The 7,744-nt window shown below is 37.9% G+C and overlaps 1 pseudogene; it reads right to left on the bottom strand.

The window, feature by feature from the left end:
• Positions 1 to 2,645: 2,645 nt before the first annotated feature.
• LOC784076 (60S ribosome subunit biogenesis protein NIP7 homolog) lies at positions 2,646 to 4,253 on the bottom strand (annotated as a pseudogene).
• Between the last annotated feature and the right edge of the window lie 3,491 nt (positions 4,254 to 7,744).

Below are 7,744 nucleotides of genomic sequence, written 5' to 3'. Positions count from 1 at the left end.
AAGGGACGACAGAGGATGAGATGGTTTAATGGCATCACCATCTCAATGGACATAAGTTTGAGGAAATGCAGGGAGATAGTGAAGGACAGGGAAGCCTGGCGTGATGCAGTCCATGGGGTCACAAAGAGTCAGACACGACTTAGCAACTGAACAACAACAACCCACCCCACATCTGACTAGGCCAGACATAATTTCAAGAATCTAGGAGGCATTGACTAGAAGGAAACTCCCTGCAACAGGTAGGAACCCTATCTAACTGGCTCACCAGCGTCTAATACTTTGCCCAGTAGAGAGTCACTGTTCAACATATATTTTAGTAAGTAAATCTCGTACCTTCAGGCTTTAGAAGACAGAAACAAATAAATAAATAAATAGTGTTGAAACAAAAGTATTGCAGGGAGGGAGAATATTAGGAAATGAGACCAAAAAAATCATGAAAGCCAAAAATCTAGGCAGAGGGAAAAACTGGGCTTGAAGTCTTTCAGGAAGACCTCCTAGAAGACCAAATAAGAGATAAGGTTTAAAGGTTCAGGTGTGGACAGAGGGAGTGGTTATAGGTGCTCATCCAGTGTGAACACCCAGACAGGTTGGTCTTCTCCCCCTGATGGTACATGGTTCATTTACAAGCAGTGCCTTGTGTTGCAATTTATCTGTTCACATACCTGAAACACCCACCAGACAGTGTGTTCTTTGAAGGCAGCCACGCTACCTTATTCACTGTTATATCTGAGCACCTGAGTGCCATGGCCACCACTTACTCATGGTTTTACTATAATTTTTGCTGCTTTATAAAATCTTACGTATAATAAATGATTGTGCAGGGCCTGAATTTTACTGTTGTAAACACTAGTGAAAGTAGACTCAAGGATGGAGAATCCAATAGTAGTATTGTGCTGGGTGAGATCATGGAAGTCATGACACCTGAGAAGGTTGCTTTTCTTAGCTTTATTTTTAGGGCAATAACCATAAACTTTGTGACCCAGGCCTATTTCTTCCTCAGTTCCAGGAAAGTTTTCACCTCTAGAGGAACTGATTAACAGCTTAAGCTAAATAAAGTACCTAATAAAGAATTCTTGCCATGATTTTTCAAGGTCTTCCCTGATGGGTGACTTTGACACTTATAATCTCTACTGGCACTCTATCGGTCTTGTCTGGTTAGACTCAGAATACAGTCAGCTCTATTTTTAACAGAGCAACTTTTAAAGGAGCAAAACAAATTATCAGCCTATTAGCTTTTCCATATTCTACTTTGATAAAATGCAAGTATGAATTTCTCAGTAAACATTTCACAATATACATTTCTCAATAAACATTTCACAGTATAACTCAGGGAGTGACCACAAATTCTGTATCCATCTTCCCATAGAGAGGTGAGAGCATGTGCCCATCCTCTGATTTTATTGGGCTTGTGAGTCTGTCCACCAAGAGGGTAGAGAGCACATAATATCATATCATTTCTTCTTTTTTTAACTGAAAAATGCTTTATTTTTAGAGATATCACCTTTGGCATTTAAACTAAGCAAAATATTCACTAAAGAAGTTGGTTAACAATTCAGGTAGTTTAAAAATTTTTTGTCTGTGCTATGTTTTTCATTAAAAATATTTTAATAATTTTTGAAGGCATGGGGGAAGGATGGAGGAGCTGAATTACTATTTCAGGGTCTCTGATTACTGTTTTTTTGTTCAGTTCAGAGGTAAGGTAAGATTTATAAGAACATATATATATGTACAATTGAATCACTTTGCTATATGACACCTGAAACTAAGACAACATTGTAAATCAACTATAATTCAATAAAAATTTTTAAGTAAAATAATAAAAGATTTATAAGAGAAGTTACATTTTAGAAAATCAAGGTGATAAAGTAATATTCAGCCTGGGATTGTACCATTCAAGAAAAAGAAAGATTTTAAAAAGTGCTTATAAAAGTCAAGATAATAAAATTATATTCATAAGATCCTACTCATAGTAAGGAAATACTTAGTATAAACATTATAAAAATAATCCTTACCATTTATTCAACACCTATCATTTGCCAGGCAATCATGCTTTAATGTCATGATTTCTAATTCTAAAAACTATTCGTAGGAAGAAAATCAAGTTGTTTTTTGAAACAGAAAAAGGAAATGAAGCTTATTAAAGTTTAATGACTCATCTAAGGCCATACAGCTAGTAGACGTTAGAACTGGTGTTTGAATGCAAGTTTTTCTACCATACCACACAGCACCTACCATAAAGAAAATCAGCTGAATAAACTTCTCTTATTATTTTATCCAAATTTCATTTGTAAAGTCCCTGTACAGTCTATTATTCTGATATGGCAATATTTATCTTTCATAGTATTAATAATTAATTAAGAAAATCCATCACATTCTTACCCTGTATTTGGAAAACAGTGTTATCACAAATAATAGGCTATTCTTGTCCTCAGTTCCAACAATTTAGAACCTGTTACTCAAAACAAGAAGCCCTTGGATTAAAATATAAAACATAGCATTCTATTTAGACATTCTTCAAGATGGTTGGATGGCATCACTAATTCAACGGATATGAGTTTGAGCAAGCTCCAGGAGACGGTGAAGGACAGGGAAGCCTGGTGTGCTGCAGACCATTGGGTCGCAAAGAGCTGGGCACAACTGAGCGACTGAACAGCAACAAATTCTATTTTGCCACAATTACAAAGATCCAAAACTCCATTTTTGAGCCATTTCTGCATAATAAAAATCTAGTCTGCATTTGTCCTTAACAGAGAGAATATTAAACTAAGAAGTCCCTGAAGAGGTCAGAGTGTCAACAAAATTCAACATGATGGTGGAGCCCACACAGACAAAGGAAACAAAGCCAGGCCCTTCCACACAGCAATACATCCTCAGGATGATTTCATTTAAACTCAATGTCTCTTCATGCCACACATATTCCCCAATGTCTGCTAGGTGAAATACCACAACTGCCATGGGGTCTACTTTCCTGCAGTCTTGTGTAGACTTCACTGCCACCTCAAAACCCAAAGGGATGTCTGCCATGGAGTACACCAGGACTTCCTGGTACTGAGAAGTCTTTTCAGTGATTCCAACAAGTCCAGATTTCACCACAAGTTTCCCATACAATAAGGAATGCTCTGCTCCAGGCTTTATCCACACTTTATATTTGGCATAGGGTGCTAGGGAATCCAGAATTATTCTGTTAAAACTTGTAGGTCTTGCATGTCCCCAAAGACACCAGCTGTGTCATTGGAGATACTGGCAGGCAACTTCAAGATCATCTCATTCACGTAGTACACTCAGTCCTTGTGTAGCTTGAAATGAGGTGCCATAAAGCCTATCGACCATAGCTGAAGTCTCCCCGATGTAGTCGACTATCTTCTCAAACACTAAATGGGTCTACTCTTCAGTCAGTAGTCTCCTTTTCCTGCTGGGTTCGAACATCGGATGATCTTGCCTCATTTGCTGGAAACAGGTCAGCAGCCAGCCGCTGTCTTAACCTCAAACCTTGCCTCTTTAGCCCGTTTCCAATTTTTCCCCCGCGCTAGTGCCCCATAGCCTGGAGGATCATCAAGGAAAGAAAGCCGGCCTAGTGAGAAACCATAGCGACCAGAAGCGAGCTCCAGTTGCTCCTGGTCCTAGATTCTAAGCCAGCGCCCTTGCTGAGCAAGAGGGAAAGTGACCGCAGCTTCTGAGAAGATGGCGGCGACGGCAACTGTACTATCCTCAACCACTCTGTCGACCACAGCGACGGCCCCCACTGCTGCTCTTGGAGAGGTGGACGATGAACAGCTCTTGGTGTCACTGTTCTGGGACCGCTTCCAGGAGACCCAGTGGCCATAGTGGCCGGATGTGGGCCGCTCCCTCAGGGAGGTGAGCACCTGGCTGAAGAGCGAGCATAGCTCGCCACATGGTTTCTAAGTTGAGGTCATAAAGAGGATGTAGCTTCATCCATGCTCTTCCTTGAAACCACCTGAGCCACCACAGATGAAGTCTGACTACCCTAAGACTGCCATGGTGCAGTGGCCCAGACACGCCACCGACAATCCCAACTGGGTTGGTTCTTCAGAAGTTCTCCACTTCAGAGAGATGTGTGGAGAGCCTGTTGTAAAGTTACATTTGCAGCCACAATCATTCAAGTCATCCACAGCCATGTGAGTCATCCTAGCTGAGATCCCAGAGGCATCTTTTGTGCTTTTTTAAAATTTTTTTTATTTTTTAATATTACAATATTGTATTGGTTTTGCCAAAATCAACATGAATCCACCACAGGTATACACGTGTTGACGTTTCTTACCTCACCTCATTTCAAAACTCGAGCTGATGCAACTACTTAGTGTCCAGAAGGAAAAGAGAGTCCAAGTCTAGGTCTGTAGAGAGAATAGAGCACCTGAATTCAAGACCCATGGAATTTCATATGTGCTAGTTGGTTTGTGAATGAAGGAGCATGTAGAAATGTGTGAAAGGATATGCACCAGGCTGTTAACATTTGTTGCTTGTGAGGATCCAGGAGATGAGGAGAACCCAGGTGGCAGGGAGAGGAGGTGACAAAAAATATTAAACGCTCTTTTTTTTTTCTTTATACTATTTCACTTTCACTAAACACATATTGCTTTTGCAATTTTTGAAGAGAAATTAAAGGGAAAATATTGGGTTTTTTAAAAAAAGCCTCAGAACATGCCAACTTTCTTTTTCCTTCATCCCCCCAGCCTCCCACGGTGATGTCTGTTGATATACTTCTAGAATTCTATACGCTGCAGCACATGAGTTAAATTAGAAGTGCTAATAAGGAGAGTGTGAGGTCATTGGCAGAGGAAAGGAGCCATTTTAAGTGACTGAGTATGATTCATTATACACAGGTTCAGTCACAGAGAACCTCTAGAAGGCAGAGTTTTGGTACATAGCTAGTAAGTGGAAATTTAGAAGGCTTCTGAGTATTTATTTTAATTATCCATGTTTCTTGGCGGTTATGTGGAAAAATCTGATATTTACAGTTTGTTAACTGTTAGACAAACACCTAGTTAACAGCAGTCTCATTAAGACTATTAGTAGTTGAAAGAGACTAAGCTCAACAATATAACCAAAGTATAATTCCCCTTGCTGGGAAAAAAAAAAAAGAATAACCTGAAAAGATAAATACTCTGTGATAGTTCTGGCCTCAATACACAATATTCCTTCCATGTAATAATCAGAAAGAGTTCATTTAAAGTCAGTTGTCTCTAAACACAAATTTGTATTTCTGGCAGATGTCCTCCAAAGGTTTAATTGGTTTATATCCAACAACTCTAAACAGCATGTCAGTCATTTTTATTAGTATGCAGTGCATTTCACAAGTCATTTTCCCCAAAAGGGTCACTAGAAAGCTGTTAAATTCAGACATTTCACAAATGGATTTATGGAATTTTCCTATGGGTAATTCTACTTTGAAAATTTTCCAGGTTAAAATTGTCAAAGTCATGGTCTAGAGTGTAGAACTTTGGAACTTTGCTTATTGATTTGCCCTTATCCTGGAGCAGACTCAGAATTGTTTTCTGAGAAAAATCTTTACACTTTCCACAGTGCTCGCAGACCGCCTCTCTACCAAGGTAGGCCAATGCCAACTCAATACAAAGTCTAAGTTAGGCACCTTAATTTTCATAAGGGGACATTCTCTTATGTCTCTTTACTCAGTTGATTTTTAAAATATATACATTTTGAAGTATATGAGTTTTAAAAATATATGTATTTCAACTAGTAACACTAAATAATTACTCCAAAACATTTGTCAAATAATCATATAACCACCACTGGCCAACTTTTATCAAAAATCAAAGTCCACAATAAGTGAAGTAAATCAAAAAGAGAAAGACAAATACATGATATCGCTTATTTGTGAAATCTAAAATATGACACCAATGAACCGATCTATGAAGCAGAAATAGACTCACAGATGTAGAGAATAGACCTGCGGCATCCAAGGGAAAGGAAGGAGTGGGGATAGGGGCTGGGAGTTTGGAGTTAGTAGTTGCAAACTATTACATGTAGAATGGATGGTCAACAGGGTCCTACTTCACAGCATAGAGAACTATATTCAGTGTCCTGGGATAAACCATAATGGAAAAGAATATTAAAAAGAATGTGTGTGTATATACATATGTCAGTTTGCTGTGCAGCAGAAATTAACACAACATTTTAGATCAACTATGCTTCAATTTAAAAAAAAGTCAAAGTACAAGAAATAATATCCATGAAGGACAGATTAAAGGGCATGAAGTTCACCCAGTCCAATAAATAGTAACAGTATTTATCCCCGGACCAATCTAGACATTAAGAGAGCTTATTTCATTGTTTTGATTTTTTTATACTGCCTACTTACAGAGAGTTGCATTTGCTACATTGTACTTTGGCCTTATGCTCTCAATTTACATTGAAGGGCACTATAGAAACAAAACTAGTTATTTTGATTTTAAGACTATTGTTGAAAATATTTTCCTTTGCATGATTCCTTGAAGCATTCCTAAGAATTCCATATTCTATTCTTAAGCGTTCAAAATACTAAATTGGAGGAGAACATTTTCTCAAATTTCATAGCCATAAAAACATTAGTTTATTAAGTTTTATCCACATTTATTATTTTTTATTACTGTTATCATTAGGACAGTATTTCTCTATGTGATAATATTGTCCTTTTAGTTTTGGCTAATCAGAAGTTTGGAACTAAGTATAAATATGTAGTTGTCTTTTAAGAGTTTTGTGGGAACTTGTGGCACATATTTCTGTGTATTAACTTTTTTCTTTAGTTATATCTCATCATTTTAAATTTATTTTGCTTGTAAATATGTCCTTAATCTTCATGTTATTATACTTGTGCAATCCAGTAAGCTGTTTCAAATATTTTTGAAAGAAAGCAGGTTATAATTCTTCCCTGGTAGCTTATCTGGTAAAGATTCCACCTGCAATGCAAGGAACCCGTTTGATGCCTGGGTTGGGACATTCCCCTGGAGAAGGGATAGGCTACTCACTCCAGTATTCTTGGACTTCCCTGGTAATAAAGAATTGGCCTGCAATGCGGAAAACCTGGGTTCAATCCCTGGGTTGGGAAGATCCCGTGGAGGAGAGCATGGCAACCCACTCCATTATTCTTGCCTGGAGAATCCCCATGGACAGAAGAGCCTGGTAGGCTACAGTCCATGGGGTTGCAAAGAGTTGGACATGACTGAGTGACTAAGCATAGCACAGATTATAATTTAATAGGTGACCATAATCCTGTGACTAGAAAACTTTCTAAAGAGTCTATGGGTGGTAGGATTTGGTAAGAGGCAGAATAGAGAATGCTGGTAAAGACACTGCTGGGTTGTTTATAATAGAAATTCCTGAAGGTATCACATGTTTTTAAAGAAATGAAAAATTGCTGACATCCATAATCTGGTGTATATAAAAATAATAATGTAGGATCTTAATCTTAAAAAGAAGCCAATTTACAACTTTAGAAAAATGTTTCTGTTGAAACATTTTTTCTGAATAATAATTATAAAATATTCTGAAAACCCTAGTATTGGCTTGCTCAGAATTGTTAAGTTTCTTTAGCAGAAATGTGACAAAGAAACATTAATCCTAAATGTGTTTCTAAACTGTAGAAAGTAGAAGCAGAGATGTATAGTCAAGTTGCAAATTTCATTCACACTGTATGTATCTGTTATTTTGCCTCAATTTAAAATGGTCTTGTTGCCCAGGGCCACTGAATATGATCCAAACAAATGGAAAGGTATTCTGTGCTCATAGA

Source organism: Bos taurus, chromosome 6, assembly GCF_002263795.3.
Source record: "Bos taurus isolate L1 Dominette 01449 registration number 42190680 breed Hereford chromosome 6, ARS-UCD2.0, whole genome shotgun sequence".
Lineage (NCBI taxonomy): Eukaryota > Metazoa > Chordata > Mammalia > Artiodactyla > Bovidae > Bos > Bos taurus.
This window is presented reverse-complemented; position numbering and strand designations above follow the sequence as displayed.